The sequence below is a fragment of the Astyanax mexicanus genome, chromosome 13 (assembly GCF_023375975.1).
Source record: "Astyanax mexicanus isolate ESR-SI-001 chromosome 13, AstMex3_surface, whole genome shotgun sequence".
Lineage (NCBI taxonomy): Eukaryota > Metazoa > Chordata > Actinopteri > Characiformes > Acestrorhamphidae > Astyanax > Astyanax mexicanus.
In genome coordinates, this window is record NC_064420.1 from 31,329,230 (window position 1) to 31,349,175 (window position 19,946).

At 35.8% G+C, this 19,946-nt stretch overlaps 1 protein-coding gene across 1 annotated transcript in view; it reads left to right on the plus strand.

The window, feature by feature from the left end:
• Positions 1 to 2,305: 2,305 nt before the first annotated feature.
• The window catches only part of plagl2 (pleiomorphic adenoma gene-like 2), a 70,217-nt gene continuing 52,576 nt past the window's right edge, over positions 2,306 to 19,946 (plus strand). Inside the window, exon 1 of the mRNA XM_007250775.4 lies at positions 2,306 to 2,493. The gene's annotated coding sequence lies outside the window, so the exon portion shown is untranslated. The remainder of the gene's footprint in view (positions 2,494 to 19,946) is intronic.

A 19,946-nucleotide genomic window follows, 5' to 3' on the forward strand; every position in this document is an offset into this window, starting at 1 on the left:
TAGACTAGAATAGAATAATTTTAATCTGAATTATATATGAACTGCATAAAGTGTGTTTCCTTTTTTTCTAGCTTTAGTTTAGCTATAGTTTAGGGGTTAACTAAAATGATTTAGGCTTTTGTAGCCGGACAGATTTCAGATGTTTACATTTTTGAGGGTTTAAAAAATCGATAATAATAAAATTGTAAAATAACTATACGTATTTTTTATATTTTCTTTTTAGGCAAGAGATTTCTCTTGTTTGTCTGAAGCTTGTTTGTCTGAAGCAGTTTGTTTTCGACCTTCTTTCAGCACAAAAACAAACGTCGGGTTTTTAAACACTTCCATAAACACCGGAAAGGGCACGCAAATAAAAAATAATAAACACGTCAAGAAAACAGGCGGTAAAAGTGCAGGTAATCCGCTGTCACCGCGCTTTAAACCCTGTCGTAGTTCCTCTCGGTCATTTTAATTATTTCCTCACAGAAATAAAGAGAAAGGCGGCTGTTTCGTTTTAAAAAGCTGATATATGATCAAATCCGACGGCGAGTGAGGACGCTGGCATTTGTATTAGCTTTCTAAAAAAACTCAAATTAATAATAAACTAAAACTTCTTCTAAATAAGCGAAACCCTTAACAAAAAGTTTAAAAAAGAAAACTGAGGGAATGTGAAAGGGTGCCTGGCTGACTCAGGAGTGTTATGGAGGAAGCATGGCTCCCTGGAGGGAAGCTGCTTGCTTTGAACGTAAAACCCATTGGAAACGTGTTTTTCGCCTGAACATGGAGCTGAAAGCTTCACTGAAGACCCCCAACCCCCTACTCTCTCTCTCTCTCTCTCTCTCTCTCTCTCTCTCTCTCTCTCTCACTCACTCTCTCAACACACACACACACATCCATCCAGCAGCAGCAGGGTAGGGTTGATCGTGGGGAAGGGGGGCCGGGGTACTGAGGAAATGGGCTCAGATGCCCTGGAAGTGATTCTTTCGCCCCAAAACACAAGGTAAAGAGAGAGAGAGAGAGAGAGAGAGAGAGAGAGAGAGAGAGAGAGAGAGAGAGAGAGAGAGAGCAGTGCAGTGCTGGAGGAGAAACACGTGGGAGCCTCCCTCCCTTACCTCACCACCACCAATAGCATCTCCACTACTATCAAAATGATGCAATCTATTCAAACACTGTGGTCAGTCGTGCTATACTAGCAGCTATAACACTAATATAACAATCTATTTATAGAGTATGAACGAAGTGTGTGTGTTTGTTTTTATTATTCCTGAAAGCCAATTCATTTATTCATTTTAAAAGACAAGATTGCTGCCTAATTTATAAGATTTATAGGATTAAATAAAACAAAATCAATTTTTATAGGTATAATTGTTATTCTCTTGCACGTGCTGTTTCTATATTCTGCATTAAACACATAAAAAATACATCCAGTAATAAAGTAGTTATACTACATGCACTATTATGCATATTACACTGGCTTAATTAATTGTTTAATTTAATTCTGTGTTTAATTATAAACAAAAGCATAATCACATTTAACATCCTATCAACGTGCTTTTAGACTTTCATTTAGTCATAAAAGTTGTCATTTACTGTAATGACACAAGCCTATTTTTTGCATGTGGTGGGAGTTGTCCAAATTCCCAGCACTACTTTATGTGCTGGTGAATTAACTTATTAATGGCTCTTATTAACAGTTATTTAATGTAATAACACAAGCCTAGTTTTGCATGTGGTGGGAGTTCTCCAAATTACCAGCAATACTTATGCAATTCTGACTTCTGAGAAAAATAAATATTTTAGATTTCTTCAAAAGAATTCAATCATAAATAAATTACCTACTTGTCAAACATTTTATTTAATGTAATAACACAAGCCTAAGTTTGCATGTGGTGGGAGTTCTGCAAATTACCAGCACTACTTTATGCAAATCTAAATCTGAAAAATAAATATTTGAATACTTTTTTTTAGAGAATTAACTTAGATGTTGTTTGCAACCTTTAAATGACTGATGCTGTTTTTTTGCAGATTGTGTTGAAATTGTAGAGAAATTGTAGCTTCACGTGGATGATTGAATGAAGAGAAATATTATTTTTCTTTTTCTTTTATCATTTTAAATATTTTATGTACGTTTTTTAAAGTATGTTTTAAAGTTTGGTGCTGGAGAAAGTTTGTTTCTTTTATTCTGATCTTTTTAAAGAGCTGATATTCTTCACCTACGCTCGTTCCCTATCATTTATATATAAAGTGCATTAACGATCACGAATGAAAAAAAAGAAAAAAGAGAAAGGCTCCAGTTGAGCAGCCCCAGTAAAAAAGTTTGTGAAAGTGGCCCTGACGTCACACTCCCACAATGCTCGCGCCCCATAACTCTGGCGCTGCAGCCTGAGGAGAGCGAGTCACTCAGGCCCCGCAAAAAACAGCGAAATTACAGAAAACAAACTGGGAAAAACTAACGAAAACACGCGGCGAGAGGAGCGGGAGCGGAGCGGGGACGGCGGCGTGGGCTCTCCCACGGTGAGTTTTTGCGCTTCGCTCGCTGATGGAATGTTACCGGAGGTTTTCCTTGCGAAATTGACTAATGCGGCGGGGCTGCTGGGAAGTTTTTTGGTGGGTAGGTTATAACTAACTAACTGCTCGCTTGCTGCTGCTGCTGCTTTTTTGCAACTCCTGCTTGTGTAGCGCGGTGCACGCGCTGATGAAGCTTTGCATGCTTGTTTGTTTGTTTGCGTGTTTGTTAGTTTTTGTTTGTTTATTAAATTGGTCGGAATTATTCCGCACAATTAGGAGGAACGAACACGTCGATGATCGATGCAGTTGAAGCACTGAGCTATTTTTTCTTTTTTTTTTTAATTGTTTGTTATTGCCCCCTTTTCGCTTCAGTTCGACGTCGTTTGTGTTATTGAGCTCGAATCGTAAAAAGCTGGAGGGATTTAAATGCAGTTGGTCGCGCGAGCTTCTCGAAAAAAACGTTCTTCGGTAAATATGTCGGTAAAAGCGAGGCATCCGGCGGCTGGTTTGTCGGTTGTACTGATGTTCGACGTGACTTCGGCCTCGGGCGCAGGACTTTCAGGGCTTTTTTAGTCGGTCGTGTTTTTGTTTTTCGCAGAAGTTTGTCGGTTAGAGGAGCCCGAGCTCGAGTAGAGGAGAGCCGCCGCGGGAAACGCCGCCGTGTGTCTGTTAACGTTAGTTTGTAGTTAACTGTTAGCTGAGTTTGTTTGTTTGTTTGTGCGCTTGTTTGTTTGCGTTTTTTTATTCGTTTGTTCGCTTCGCTTCGGTCCGTTAATCTCCAGTTCTCTATGTTCTCTATGGTCCGCTCTATGAATAGTTCACGACTTGATAGAGGCTCTAAATATAAGTCTGTTTTCGCCGTTTCGCTAGTCAGTAAGTCAGTAGGAGTGAGTGTTAGTGAGAGAGTGAGTGTTGGTGGTAGTGTGTGTGTGTGTGTGTGTAGGGCTGCTACCAATGATTATTTGTTAGTCGACTAATCGGACGATTGTTTTTATTAGTCGATTAGTCAGCATTTATTTTTGCCAAGCCGTCCCTCGCTTAAAAACGAAACAAACAGCTAAACATCTGAGATTTAACTTAAATGCTCTTTTAACGTGGGAAGTACTAAAATTTCGTGAGTAAATGTGTAATCTGTTGTGTTTAGGCACTTTTGGAGACACAAGTTTACAGAGCAAGTTGAGTGTAAACTGAGTGAGTGAGCCCATTAGCTAACTAGTTACCCCCTCTTCCATTGCATTTCTGTGTGGTACTGTTAAAAAATAGTAATTAGTTAACACTCAAATGTGGGATATAATTGACATTGTCAATTACACAGCCCTGGAAAAAAACGAGAGAAAATGATGAGTTTCTATGATTTTACCAAATTGAAAACTTCTGGAATATAATCAAGATGGATGATCACAAGCCATCAAACCAAGCTGAACTGCTTGAATTTTTGCACCAGGAGTTGCATGAAGTTATCCAAAAGCAGCGTGTAAGACTGGTGGACAAGAACATGCCAAGATGCATGAAAACTGTGATTAAAAACCAGGGTTAATCCACCAAATATTGATTTCTGAACGCTTAAAACTTAATGACTATTAACTTGTTTTATTTGCATTGTTTGAGGTCTAAAATCTTTGTATCCTTTTTGTTATTTCAGCCATTTTTCTTTTTCTACACATACATGCTCTAAATGACAATAATTGTGTTTGGAATTTGGGAGAAATGTTGTCCGTAGTTTATAGAATAAACCGACAGTGTTCATTGTACTCTAACATAAAAAAATGATTCAGAAACTGAAGTGATCTCTTATTATTTTCCAGAGCTGTAGATACGAATTGTTTAGCCCAATGTGGGAGGCTTCTTTGTTTACTAACTCTACTCTCTCTCAAAACATTTTCTTCGCCAGAAATTGTAGGGTTTCTGGACTTCGTTTTGGAGCTAGTTTATGTGTCTGTATGTAGCTATGTGTGATAGGGCTGCAACTAATGATTACTTTTCCGATTACTACTGATTGTTCAGCACATTTTACCTCACCGGCCCAGTCTGCACACCTGTAAATGTCACGCTGTTGTCCAATCTCTGCTTTAACATTACTAGACCATATCAATGTGTTTCTGTCCCCAGCACTTTGTATATGTCGTGCATTGCAGTTACAATTAGCCGATGCTGACATTTGTAATCAACAAATTTGTCATAGTTGGCATTGTAGATTATGTTGACTGATTGTTGCATCATGCATGTGTGTGTTCTCGCCCCTAAACGGGGAAATGTCAGAAATTGGGGGTGGGGTGTTTAAGCCTACCTCCCATGTAGAAGATTACCTCATTTTCTAAATGTCCTTGTTTGTGTTTACTGCTGAACATGGGCTAGCTGTTAGCTAGCTAGTTGTCTTAATGACCTTCCCCAATGAGTTTTTTATCTTAGCAAACATGGCTAAGATAAGTTTTAGCACAGTGAGTGTATGTAGCCTCTCCTCAACTTTCACTCTCAAGTTAATCTAACCAACACTTACTTAACTGGAAATTAGCTATCTAACTAAATGTTTTATAGTTGAATAGTCTTTAGGTGTGCTGTTATAAACATCCCCTATTCCTGTGTATTGGCTGGGTGGTATAAACAAGGTGCTTTATTGCTACTTGTCAGATATAGCACCTGTAGGAGCTAGCTGTGCAGGCTCCATATGCATTTTGGGAGATTGCCTGCACCCATGAGGGTGTATAGGGGCTGCATGGTTGTTGGAAATGGTGCATGCTGTTGAAGCGCCATGCTTTCCTCCGTTCGGATTGCAGTTGTGTCGTGTCTTCCTGATGGGTACAAGAAAAACAAAGCTTACGATGAGGCTGGAAGGCAAACGTTGGGAGTGTGAGCTTGTGGTGCTGTCAGAAGCGTGCTCCATCGAGGCCCCCACTTCCACTGCCTCAAGCTACATAATAAGGAAATGGAAGTGAGATCGTCACGAGACGGTGCTTTTGTTATTGACATTGCTCTGTCTTTGCAAGTTGAAACGCATATTTCAGCCTGCGAGACATTACAGTGTGCAGCATGGGTGGCACTCTTTGTTTATAGACTGGCTTTAAACTTTTGTGGCATCGCTGAGGATGCTTTTTTAACAAGAAAAAGCTGTAAATTGCTGCGTGTAAATGTCGTTTTTTTGTAGCCGTGGACTAGAAGAATTGCGCCGACTGAGTTGAAAATCAAAACTAGTAAATTCATTTTATTCTATGTCTGTCAATCTGTTTAGAATCACAGAAGAAGGCTGTGGTGTGGAGCTTGTTTGTTGCATCTAAAAGGGGTTAAAATTTGATGCAGGAGTTTTCCTTCTTTTTTCAAAGTCATATTGTATGTTTTATATGTTTATGAGTAATACATGTTGTGAAGTGATTGATTAATTGTTGCTGTCAGGCAGCAACTTCTTTGCTTTTGATGAAATTCAGTGTAAAAAGATTGATTTAATCTATCTATTCTATTTGTCCATTTCTCTTGATGTGAAACTGGGTATTCTTTAGGAAATGCAGGTTCTAAACAGTTATTTTCCTGGAGAAATACTTAAATACTATTTATTTATTAAAAAAAAACGCTTCTTTTTATGATTCTTTTAAAAAATCCTTAAAACAGGCGTACAGTAAAAAAACAGGATTAAATCAATCAGAGAAACATTTTACAATACTGTCTAGAATCATTGTAGCTTATGTAGTATGAAGTTTAGGTGCATGAGAAAGTTATTATCTGTGTAATATAGATATATATATATATATCCTTACAGACATATGACAAGCCAGACAACCATTGAAATGCTTAAACGGCTCTTTGCCTGGATAAATACTTATTTCCAGTTATTCAAAAAACCTTCTATGTACAGTTCTTTAAATAATTGTATAGTAAAAGGTTTACAATACAAAACATGCTTAAAATCAAAGAAAATCAAATAATTATTTTTCAATACAGTTTAGAACCCTTTTTGTCAAGCTGCACTTGAAAATGGCAATGCCATATAACAACAACCGTTTTATTAGAGAATATATGTATATATATATATATATATATATATATATATATATATATATATATATATAAAGAAAACAAGATATGCAGGTAATAAAAAAACAGGTTTAAAGTTTTTAGAATTACAAATTGAAAGACTCAAGAAGCATTTAAGAACCATTATTTTGTAGGAGTGTGGACACAGGCTGTGTTATTCTCTCTCTTTCAAAAAAACACCTCCTAGAACTTGGACTTTTCATACTACATCTGCCCATGTGCTCTCTGAAAAGGCAGCACATTACATGCCTGATTCAGTATGTATGTGCGTGTGTGTATATGTGTGTGTGGTGTGTGAGGGAGGTAGAGCGACAGAACGAGTCACAGGGAAAAAGAGAGAGAGAGCATGTGCATCGAGGGGGGGTTTACTCTTCTTCTCAAAGCGTCACACAATCCCGCGGCTCCTCGGTGGGAAGCAGGCTGATTATCATGAGAAAAGAGCATCAGAGGGGTTAATGGGTAGAACAGGCTCTAGAGGACCCGAGCGCTAGTTAATAACCGAACATGTTGGGGAATGAGGGGGAAAATTTTTTCTTCTGACTCCCCTCGTCCCCAGTTTACGAGCTGGAGGGAGAGGAGATGCTGACACTCAGGCAGGACGAGTGTAGAAGTTTAGGAGGACAGAGGTGGGTAGAGAGAGTAGTACTTTATAAGTTCTAAATAACTGATAGAACTACAGTGGTACTGCCGGCACAAAAATACAGAAATGTAATTATCTTCTCTTTTTGTACATTTTTGGCATTAAATGTAAGAAAAATACCTGAAGAGGCTAAAGGTATGACCAAATGCAGAACAGCACAGTTACTGTCACCCATGTAACATGGTGAATTTGGTCAAATCAGCATTTTTGCCTTAAGTTTTAACAGTGAAGTGAAAGTAGTGAATGTCATCTGCTTAAATGTAATGATGAATAGATCAAAAGAAATGCTCCAAAATTATTTTGATTAAGAATTGTGTATTTAAAGCTTAGAAGGTTATTTCCTTATCCTGTAAAAATATGCAATTTGAAATATACAATCTTTTTAAATGACAGTGAGGAGATAAAATAGAAGATCATCGAATCTAGAATGCCCTGAAATAATATCATGATATATCAGGATATTTTATTTTTGCAATAACAGTATTCTTGGCGATATAAAAAAATGTACTTCTTTAGAATGTACTACTGCAACTAAATAAATGTTGCAGTTTTATTACAGTTATAGTTACAAACCAAAAAAATGAAAAAAAAAGTTTAAACGTTTATTGTGAACATGAATCACTATAACTTACCAAGACGCTGATTTTGTATGAAATAATAATGTAACAAAAGATAAAATATTTTTCAACAGTAATAAAGTGCAGAATATGTAGTGCATGCATAAAAGCTGCAAACATACATATTTATACAAAAAATACCTCTAAAAATTCCCAGTAAAGAATACAGCTTGATATTACTGGCTTACTATATATATGTATATATAATTTGTTTATAGCATATGTAGTATGCAGTTCAACTGCACATGAGTAAGGTAATACCAAAGAACCAATCATATTTGGCTTTCATTTGGATGCATGTTAAAGAGCTATTCGCATGCCAATTAGATATGCAGGTGAGAAGAACAGTTTTTAAGTTGCTGTTCTTCTGTTTTTGTAATGTTTAGTCCAATTTAAAAGTAAAAGAAAATCTCTAAAGAGGGAAAGGTGTGACCAAACAGAGAGAAGCACCAGTATAACGTGTAAAAACTAAGCATATCATTGTCATTATGTAAACATCATCTGAACCATTTGCGCTTGAAATGTTCTGGTTTGAATAAATGCTTCTTTTGATGAACAAACCCTTAAAACCTTTGGTTACCTGCACCAAAACAGTTAATGAACCCTTTTACCTTTTGTTTATAGCATATGCAGTATGCAGTTCAGCTGCACATGAGAAAGGGCTTGCCAAAGAAATCACCATTTTTAGTTTTAAGCAATTAACCTTTCTATGTATGTTTTTATTTTGTATGGATATAACTATTTAAAGCTATTAAATATATGAGTGAGAAGAATCATTTTAGACGTTTTTAAAGTTTTTTTTTTAAGTTGCTGTTTTTCTCTAATGTTTTGATGATAAACATATCATCAGTGTCATGGGAAATCATGTACATCTGTGCAAAAGTTTAGGCTTATAAGCACATTATTTAAAAGCATGTATGTCTGCCAAAAATCTCCAGATCACATGCAAGTAAAGTCTCAAGAATTTCTGATTTTGAAGAAAGTAGTTAAGATCTTGTAAGCTAGTCTGAAGTATGAAGTTTAGTTCCAGATTCTCCTCCCAACCAGCATGTGGATTTTGTTCACTTCCATTACCAGCTCACCTGAATTGCCATAATTAAACACTGTTGTACCAAACCAGCTGTTGATATGATGATAACTATTAATAATTGATGTACAATACCTTGACATAAAACCACTATGAATGATTAATGTAATATTAGTGTTTTGCCATTTTTGGTTCAGAAATTGAGCTTTTCCGTTGAAACAATTTTTACAGGTGCTTAAAACTTTTGCACAGTACTGTATAAAGAAACAAAACAAGTCAGTGGACCATCTGAATGTCTGAAATGTCTGTTCCCTTTGCTTATTTATATGACTAACCAACCCTAAATATAGATTTACCTACACCAAAAGATTGTTTTAAAGTACATGTAAAACCCATGTATCTATATTTATCTTTTTTTTTCACTTTTTCATATTTGACTTTAAAAGTTCTGACAACTTCCTTTGGATTTTTGTAAATAAATTAATGGTATTTTTGTTTAATTTAATTTAAGTTTTTTCATTCTCCTGTAAAGTTGCAGTTTTGTAGATAAATCACAGTGAAAATATAAAACAATCTGAAGTTGAAGGTCATCCTGATTCACCCATTTGCTTCTTTATCCTGAATTATGGTTGTTTAGATCTAACTGTGAGGATGTTTTTTTGCCAAGTTTTGGTTGCTAGTCTCTCCCCCGTCTTTTCTCTTCTGTCTTTTACTACAGTTCTCTTTTGTACCTGTTAAGAGTTTAATACACTTCTGCTCTCTCTTCACTTCTTCACTTCACTTTCTGTATTGTGCCACTGTTGTGCAGCAGTGTCTGTGGGCCATTGAATGAAGAGTGGTGGTCTTGGATAACAACATAGAAAGAAAACAAATGAACAAAAGGGGAATTGCAATGAAATGTTCTTTATAAGGCTAATTACATATATTGTAGATATATTTAAAACTATTTTGCAGAAGATGTAGAAGATTATTATGCGTAATATTTGTATTATTGCAGTAGGTGTGGGCGATATGGCCATAAATTAGTATCATGATATTTTAGAACATTTTTGGCAATATGGTGAAACACTGAAAAAATTTAAACAAAGTTAAAGTTTTATTATTTTATGTACGTCTAACAGTTCTCACAAGATGCTTTTGGGAAACTGGACCATGTTTGTCTGTTTGTCTATTTTGTAAACAACAGAAAAGAAGAGTCTGATTTTGTATAAAACACTACAAAAAAAATGTAGAAACTAAATCTACAGAAGGTACAGAATATTAAGTTTATGCATATTTACTGCAAATATAAACAATTATACAACAACAAAAAAAAAAGGCTGGGCGATATGGCCCTAAAATAATAACACAATATTTCAGTGTATTTGCGATATCAATATTCTTGCCAATATCGTTGCCAAGAGTTGATATTGACATAAAAGAAAAAACATTTTAGGAATATATTACTGCAACAAAATAGGTACAATTTTATTTAGTATAAACAAAACAGTTACATACATTGTGTAACAAAAACATTTTTAGTTTAAAATATGTATAAAATAACATTAAAAAAATTATATAACAACAAAAATCTACCACAAATCTTGTGACCAAAGTGTAACATATTTAGTGCATGAAAACTGCAAACAAACTTTTAAAAGAAATGCAGTAAATTGCTAAACAAATACAAAATAAAATGCTTTCAAGAATATCAAGTTTTTTTTATTGTGTCAGAATTTTTGGTGATATTATTACGTACGATATTATATAGCAAACCCCAACGTTACTTTATATTGTGTATGATTTGATATGGCACACCTTTATTTTACAGGTTATCCTCTGTGTGCATCATCTAAAAATGAAAAAAATCATGCAGGGGTTGTCTCTGAGGTAATGGTTTGGTTTCTGGAAAGATGACACTTACAGATTTATTTTGCTGAATCATCGTAATTAAAGGAGTATCATGATGACTTTTATTTTACCATTTAAATCAACATAATCCAGTGTGGTTTACCGAGTCATTAAAATACCACAATGAGTGCAGCTGTCACATATTACATTGTCTATCACCATGTCTCTTAATCATATAGAGAAGATTTATGGCTAGTTTTGTAGGCGTATCACCCAGTCCTAAATATGTATGAATACAGTTGGCCAGTAATTTAATTTATGATTGTAAGACAGTAGTACAATGTAAGTAAATGTACAGGACTTTTTTTTAGAAAAGTTGTAGGTACAGATATCTACTATGGGCGTTTTTGTAAAATTTGTGTCTTTTATATTGTTCATATCGATAATAGACATATCATATTCACTGAAAATGAGAAATATTCTATAATCTGATTTTTGCCCATATTGTCCAGCTCTGTTTCTGAAAGGATTGTTAATTCTGAATTTAATTATGAATTCATTAACGCAGAGGACACTGGAATACATGGAAAAAGTTTCTGTTCTCCTCTAGAAATGGGTAATACTATCAAAAGGTGTAAGAGACATCTGTTTCTTTGCCTTTCGTTGACTTAATATTATAAAAGTTAGGTTTTGTGATTTGTGTGTTTTTGCAACACAGTATGAAATAAATGAGATGTATTATTTAGAAAAGAAATGCTTCAATTGACTTTTCTCTTTTTATTAAAATACAAACAAACTTGTACAATATTAGTTTAATGCCTGGTGAGAGCATAATTGTATTGACATAAGTTAAAATTGAATTTAATTAGTATTGAAATAGTTTTGGGACATGTTTCATATAATTATCGATTTATCATTCAATATATGTATATGACCTCAATCATAGTTGCAGACTTCAGTATTGCCCTATTACGTTTTTTATTTCTTTTAGCAAGAAGAGCTAATTAACACCAATCAGCCCAAATGTCCTATACATTTAAATACGTTTTACATTTCATTTATTTAGAATATTTAAAAATATATTTTCGCAATGTCTTGAATATTCTTAATAATTGTAATTAAATTGCTTTTGAAAGTGTGTAATTGCATTATTATGCTATTATATATATATTATTATTATATTAGTGGCATAATTTAGTCTTATATAATGACAATGTTATTGTTTATCGCATAAATTTTTGGGATATAGATAAAATAGATTCTCCAATAAAAATGTATTTAACAAGTTATTTTGACTGGCCTAGTTTTGGGTTGTGTGAATAATACTGGGAGTATCATTCCTAATTTTGGCAGTTCTGTTACGAAGTAATGCAAACAGTTCTATTGTATTATTATCAGTTGGTTATCTTGTCTAACATCCCATAATTTGTACAGTACACGTGCAATGCTCTCTGGCAGTGATTGATTGAAATAAATAGTGCAAATAAATGTGAATTCCTTAACACAGATTATTTTAAGAGATGGAGTATATAGCAAAAAAATGCACCACTGCTTGCTTGGCTTTGGGCATTGGCTAGATGTGTTATGTACATGTGTGTATGTGTGTGTGGTCACCCCGCACATGTGTTTGTGTGAGTGTATGTGTGTGTGCGTCAGTTCATATCGGAACAAGGCAGTGGGGAGTATTTATTTGGCTTGGTCGTCCGTTGTTGCAGTGCTTCATGAACAGTAGCAGTGAAGACTGTTGAACCCTGTGGGTGCCCTGGTCACACAGTCACCCCATAAAAGAGAGGGGGTGGAAAGCTGAAGGAGGAGAGAAAGGGAAAGATAAAATCAGGCCAAGTTCACAAGGCCAGTATAACTCTCCTTCTTTCTTGCCAAAAGTTTTATGTTTATCAGTCTAAGAGGAATGAGAAAGTTTATTTCTTTTCACTTTGTGGTTAGAAAGTTTTATTAGGGTATAAACTGAAGTTTTTAGAACCTGAGATGCTTTGTCCAGTTTTGGAATAATTCAACTTATTTTTTAATGCTGGACTGCTGTGAGATTTAGTTATCAATAATTTGAAATGTATAGTGTTTGAAAAAACAACACAAAGAAAATCTTCTCGGTTTGTTTCCGTTTTATGTATGAATTGAAATCAGTAAAGATTGTGTTGGAAAATTAGTCAAAATAAATTGATTAATCGAATTACTGTTTTAATGCGTGTTTCTAAATGGGAAGCTCAAGATTATACATCTTTACATATAGAAGCTGCCAGAGGGAATCTCAGTACATCTCATTTGCTTCTGTCAGAAACATGTAAACAAAAAAAATTGTTAGTGATTTTCATACTCTGCACTTTTTCTTAACTGAAATTCAGGGGAGTTATATTGTACATATTGTTCAGTATAAATACCTGCTAAAAGATATGCTAAAAATGCTAAATTAATTATTGCTAAAAATTATATATTAAAATTATATTTTTATGTTGGTTCCATGTTTTTCTAGTTCCAAGTTTTATTGGGCTTACACATTTGACTCCTTAAAAAAACTTAGTTTGCATATTTAATAGCCTTAAATGCTGCTCTTTATTACTATTTTGACATGTCTATGTATAAAAAAGGGACAGAATAAAATTATATATTTTTTACAGTTGTTATGTTGAAAAAAAAAGCATAATTGAGAAATGCTCATATATTTAAAGGTTTGCTAAGGGTAGGCTTACATTATATTATTAACTAATGATAAGATATATAGATATAATTACCCATTGTAATCTATAAGACAGTTTTATTTTAGTTGTTTTATGTATGATATTTAAGATTTTTATATTCCAAACCCAGTGTCTCAGTTTCCTTAATTATAAGGTGTATTGCTCTTTAAAGTGTGTATTTTTCATAAGTTTGCAGTGATTTTTGGGAGACTGTATTGTAAATAAAAAATATATATATAAGGACAGGCCTAGTGTGTACTCTCTTTTTGTGTATTAATTTGCCTCTGCCAGTAATGTGTAGTGTTCTATCTATGGATTGTAGGTTCAACAGGAGGGAATAAGGAAAGAAATTGGTAGCTAATGAATCATGTTGTTTTTGAACACTTAAAAAAATCAGAGCATTTTTAGCTGCTTTAAAGAAAAGGCACTTTAAAGAATCATATATGAGAGGGTTTCTTTGTATAGCAAGAGTTAAGTAAGAGCTGTTTAATGAGGCAGAAGCACCTATGCATATGCAAATGGTTCGGAGAGTTGGTATGGCTCTATATACAGTCTTTGCCTTTAATAAATAATCCTTAGTTATTTAAAAGGGTGAATATAATATAGTTTTTACTGTAGTTAAAAAAAAAAAATTATAATCACACAGTAATTATTAATACAAGAAATGGCTTTTTAAAACAAGGAAGGTCTGAGCAATATATGTTCAATATCTGTCGACATAAAACAGGGTTGTTGATAAAACAACATTTCCGATAAATTGGCATGTTTAAGTCTCAGAGGTTTATAGGTAAGGTCATTCTTAGCAGTTTTTTTGTAGCATTATATGGTTTATAATTCATTAATAACAACCATATTGTATTAACAAAAATTAAGAAGTGTAATGTGATACAACTTTTGACCAACATTTAGTTTCTTAATGAATCATATTTGAAAAAGTTTCTTTAAAAAAAAGTTTCTTATAAATGATTAAAGTTTTTTTTTCCCATTACATTTTACATTATGCTGTGGTTCTTAAAAAAAAAACTGAAAACAGTGCCTAAAGAACCATTATTAATTAAAATGTTTTTTTGGGGAAAAGAAAGCATTTTTTTAATGCAACTTTTTCTTTGAACATCCTCCCTCCCTTTAAAATCCAGATTAAATACATAGCCATGAAAAACTTCTAAACTGTAATTCGACTGTTCATCTGTGGATACAGATGATTAGAAAAGCTCAGTATAAAAAAATAAAACTGCAGGAGCTGCTTTTTCTCAGTCTTGTTCTCCATTAGCGTTTGATATGGTCCTTAACGTTCTTATTAAGCTTTAAAAACACGCTCTGAGAGTAGCAGCGGAAGCGTTGAGGATCAGAGTTTTATGAGGGAGAGTGGGCCATCGGCTCCGGAGTGGTGTATAAACACTAATGGCTGCGGTGGCAAACCCCGAACCTAATGAACCTCCCTGTTGGGAGGGGACGCATCGCGAAGCAGCGCAAGCTGATCTTGGCAGCGCTTCTCTGTCTGTGCCGGCACATCGGAGCAGAGAACTGGATAGGTATGGGGTGCAGGCTCCGTGTATGCTGTAAATACTCTTTACTAGAAACACATTGAGAAGGACTGAAGTGGCTCTTAGCTTGGACATATAGTTCTAAGAAAAGCCTTGATGGCACAGACCCCCTTTTACACCTGATCACTTCATTATTTCCAGTATTGAGTATCAGGATTATAACTGGATAAGGTGAAGACACATAAAAATGCAAGTGTAAACACATTCAAGACTAATTTAAGACAGGACTTCTAATACTGCGAAAACTCCTCCCCATACAGTATGTCATTGATTTAATCAGTCAAAACAGTAATTTTCTCTTCAGCACAGAAAACAAACATGGTCTTAATGCTTCTTAAGTATCAGGATTATATCTGGATAAGACCAAGCCACATTAAATGCAAGAGTAAACACATTCAACATACATTTAAAGCAGATCACACAAACCAGTTCAGGAGGTGGTCTGAGACTGGGGATGAACTGAATTTTCAACAGGCAAAAATATTCTTCAGAAAATGTTAAAAACAAAAAAAGAACTTAAAATAAATAATCAAATAATTTATACTGCACATTGACCAATTTATACTGCACATTGACCAATTTAGCTATATATTTACTGCATTGTGTTTGGGTAAATAAATGACGTTATTCTGAGCTTTATAACTTAATATCAGTATAGGGTACAGATGTAATATACACCTCATATACAACTTAAGATAAATCTCTATTCGGATGGGATTAGTTTCTCAGGGGGATGTCCATGAAAAATTGCACACTTTTACTCAGTGATAAAACTCTTGCATCCGGACTGCAATTGAAAAAACAAGAGGACCAGTGAGTTTTCTCGGTCACATGACATCACGTTCAGTGGCTCCTCCATTTCCACTCGCTGTTGTGTTTACATGGATCTTCATGGAAACGCACGCCCAAAGTGTAATTACGGTGCGTAGCAGTAAACAAATAGCTGTTTTAATAAACGCGAGGTGACGAAACTGAGAGATGTGCATCCGAATGGGACTGAAATTACCGGAGGACCATGAAGTTAATTGAAAACAGTAGATAATTCAGCCTGCTATTTTCTGAGAGGACGACAGGACGTCTGAGAAAAAAAACATACATGGCCAATTCCGGATGGGAATAAAATCACAGAGGACTCCCCATAAATGAGAAAATTACCCCCTAAAAAACAAATCCTATCCGGATAGGGCTTAAGCTAAGCACCAATGCCATCAACCTGCCACCAACTATCCAGCTTAGGAAAAAAAACAGTAAGCATTGCCCTAACCATTTCTATAGGCTCCCTAACTCTGGTTTAAACAGCAAGGACCTATCTAAGCAATACATGTCCTTTGGTTTAAGCTGCAAGTGATGATGGAGTCACAAGGTTTTAGCCTCCTGCATTTAAACTTGGTATTTAAATCTAGAGGAGGGAAAAATGAAATATGTTGGCTTTCAAGATGGTGGCCATGTTCCAGACATAGCCTAAAAGATAGCCCCCTCTTACCCATTACTTTCTGAAGTATTCAGATATGTCATTTTCAAGGGTGTCACGTGATTTTCACTTACACTGTAGTCAATCAGACTAAAATCCAAATGGTTTGTTGCCAGAAGTTGGTACTGTTGATTCGGTTGTCCTGGGAGGACTTTTGGTTGTTGAATGTGTTTTGGAGGAATGGATGTGTTTACACCGCAAAACTGAGACTCAAATGTATTTAAGACAACCTCCTGAAGTGGTTTGTTTGAGTAATCCGATTTATATTTGTTTGAATTTCAAATTGCATGTGTTTACACTTGCAATTTAATATGACTTGGCCTTGATCCGTATATGCCATATACTCATTAGTCGCTAAACACAGCGCTAGCTCTTTTGCCATTCAGAGGTAAGTATACTGGACTGTAGTCTGCATGCTTACCATGTTAAAACAAGCCACATGGGACAAACTGCTAGCTGATATTGCCCTTGTTTACTAAAACACTCAGGGTTCCTCAGTCTACTGCTATCAAGCGGCATTTGCAAGCGCTAACCGTGGCTGGCTAGCAGTGCTAACCGCGGCTGGCTAGCCCTGCTAACCACGGCTGGCTAGTGGTGCTAACCGGGGCCGGCACTCACCCTTGAACCAAATACTGGAATTCTAAGCTTACTGTAAACAAATGGAAGCACTGTACTCACCCAAATAAACAGTTTTCATGTATTTCAGGAAGATTCATATCCAGTGCTCATTAGACTTTGAAAGAAAAAGATTTAAGAATTACAGTTTAGATGTTTATTGACAGTGTGCCTTACAATCCGGTGCACCTTGTAGTCCGCAAAATACGGTAACCCTGATACCCATGATGCATGAAGAGACCAGATGTAAAGGGGGTACATACAGGTACAAAACTAAATCAGCTTCTTGACTGAAATACTCTGGGTAACTATAAGCAAGCCTTAGAATCTGAGGGTCAACAAAAGTATGAATAGGACAGAGCATCTCTGAAACATCTTGTGGGGTGTTTCACGCTACCCACCAAAAGGACCATTTAGGAATGTGACAACCAGTAAACAGGGTCTTGGGTGTCCGTAGCTGGATGGAGCCTCCACCACACAACCTTACACTTAGAGGATCTTCTCCTAACAGAGGTCTATGGTGCCAGTCTATGGTGTTTATAATGTTATGGCCAATAAGCTAATGTTTTCACCTTCAGGTCACACACAAGCATCAGCTGGCACACATTCTGACTGTACATGCAGTATGCAGTGTTCTGAGGTAGTAGGAAGACGCTACATGCTTTTAAGCACATGCTGCCTGTGTTTCTGAGTTAAAGCCATGCTTCTGAAAACAGCAGTGCAGCTGGGGCTTTTCAGGAGTTTGCTCCATCCATCATGGAGAGACCACCGCTTACTCTGTGCGAAACTGAACCCCGCAGTCTTAGTCCCTCACGCTCCTTCCTGCTTCATTCATACAACCACACCTGGCTTTGCTACTATAGGAATTGAAGTTAATAGAATTTTCAACACAGATCTGATCATTTTTTTGGACAAAAGTATTGGGGCATCTGCGGATTCCCTGTTTCCTTTTTCCTCAGGCCATATGGTTACTAAGCCTGTGCCATATCTGTCTTTGCTGCTGTAAACCTGTTGCCCCACTTACTGTTTTTTTTTTTCTGTGTTGTTATTAATTAGCCACTAGAATGATTACCCTTCATGTCTGGCCCTGCAGTGGGAATACCCTCTGAAATCAAGAGTATCTAATAGCATTTATTAAGCTTTTATTAAGCTACTCCACAGAGAAGGCCTTTTACTAGAGTTTGGAGAACATTGCTGTGAGGATTTGATTGCATTCACTGACAATATTGGTAGAGAGGACAAGATGTTAGATGATCACCACTACCGATGCCACCACATCCCAAATTCCTCCAAAATGATCCCAGGAGCACCATCATTTTAGAGAACACACTGCTTCTTATCTGAATGCTGGCTGGCTTTATAGACATCTAATACACACCAAGCATTTAACATTGTGCTAGATGGTTCATTTATAATGTTTATGAGCTTCAGAAAGTCATATTTTCCTATTGGCTCCCCTTTCTACAGGGACTAGACAACCTGTATGTGTGTGTATGTGTGTGCAAGCATGCATATGCACATCTGGGCCCGCAGTGGGTGCAACTTTAAATAGTTGAATCACTCATTAGAAGGGCTGTCCAAAAACATTTGGAAATGTAGTGTACTAAGCTGTTTTTAATTGAAACACTTATCTTAAGAAGACTTCACTCAAACACTACAATACCACACAGGAAGAGACACACAGCTAACGACATGCAGTGCGCTATTTCTGACTAGATTTGTAACAGGATTGATTCTGATACAAAATTAGATTTTCTGCTTATACTAAGAGGTAGTCTGTCTGTTTTTTGAGTGTATTGTGAACATTTTCAATTAATAAAATCAATTACATGACTCATTAAAAAAAGTATATTTATTACTATAGAGTTTTATATTGTAGTGAAAAATTATTATTTGACAGCAGTTGTTTTTGGTGTTATATAGAACATTTTTTAAATGTTCTTAATATAATAATTTGCTGAAGCTTTTATGCCAACCTGAAGAAATCTTAAGCATTCACATTTTAAGAAGTTTTAAGAATAGTCTGCGGTAAAATCTGGCACTACCAGTGCCACTTGTGTAAAAAGCTTACATATACAGTCACATCATTCGACTATTTCAATACCAATTCAAATTGGTATGGTATTTTGACAGGTGTTTTCACATCTGCACTTTTTAGTTTCGTTAAATAATATGATTTGTTTGGCAAGTGTGAACACAATACAGTACACTGTTGTGGAACGAAAAAATGCACCAAGAAACACTTTTTGAAAGGAACTGGTCTCAGTCCGGTCCAAAACTAACTCTGGAGAGGTTAGTTTGTGGTGAGATTGAGAATACAAACAGATGTACGCCTCAAATTTGCCTGGTATGTGCTACCAACCTGGTGTATTACACAAATAATAACTATTAACTATAATAGCTATTAATAAATGACATATCAGCCTTTGTTTCATGTTAACTTGTACAGTAATCTGCACTAGTCCAGAACACAGAATCTTCTTCCTGTACTTACCCAAGGGGGGGGGGGGGGTTGGGGGGGGTATTAGATATTAGAAAAAGGTGGATTTGTCCCCCCCAAAAATAAAATGGTTTCGCTCAGATCAGCTGTACTATTAATGAGGAGACAGGTGACAGCTGAGTAAATGGGAAAGCTTGCTGGTTCAGCTTGCTGGTTTTGCGGCGTGCGCAGGAGAGTGCTTCTGGGGGCCCCTCCCCCGCTGTGAGACTAAGCAGCGCGATCGGGATGCAGCAGATGATTTTAAACCAGATATGGAAATACAGCAATTTTTCTAACAGAAAGGTAACGGTAGGCTAACCATGTAAACCATGTAAACTGCTATGTTTCTGATAGCTGGTTAAAAATGCACTAATCAAAACACACCAACTCTGCGCTTAATAAAATACAGCCTGTGACAGTCAGTTAGCTTAACTTTGGAATTAGCTTAGTTTAAGAAAAACATAACTATATAATGTTCAGCTTACCCTGTACCTGACTAGCTAATAACGATTTAATTTTC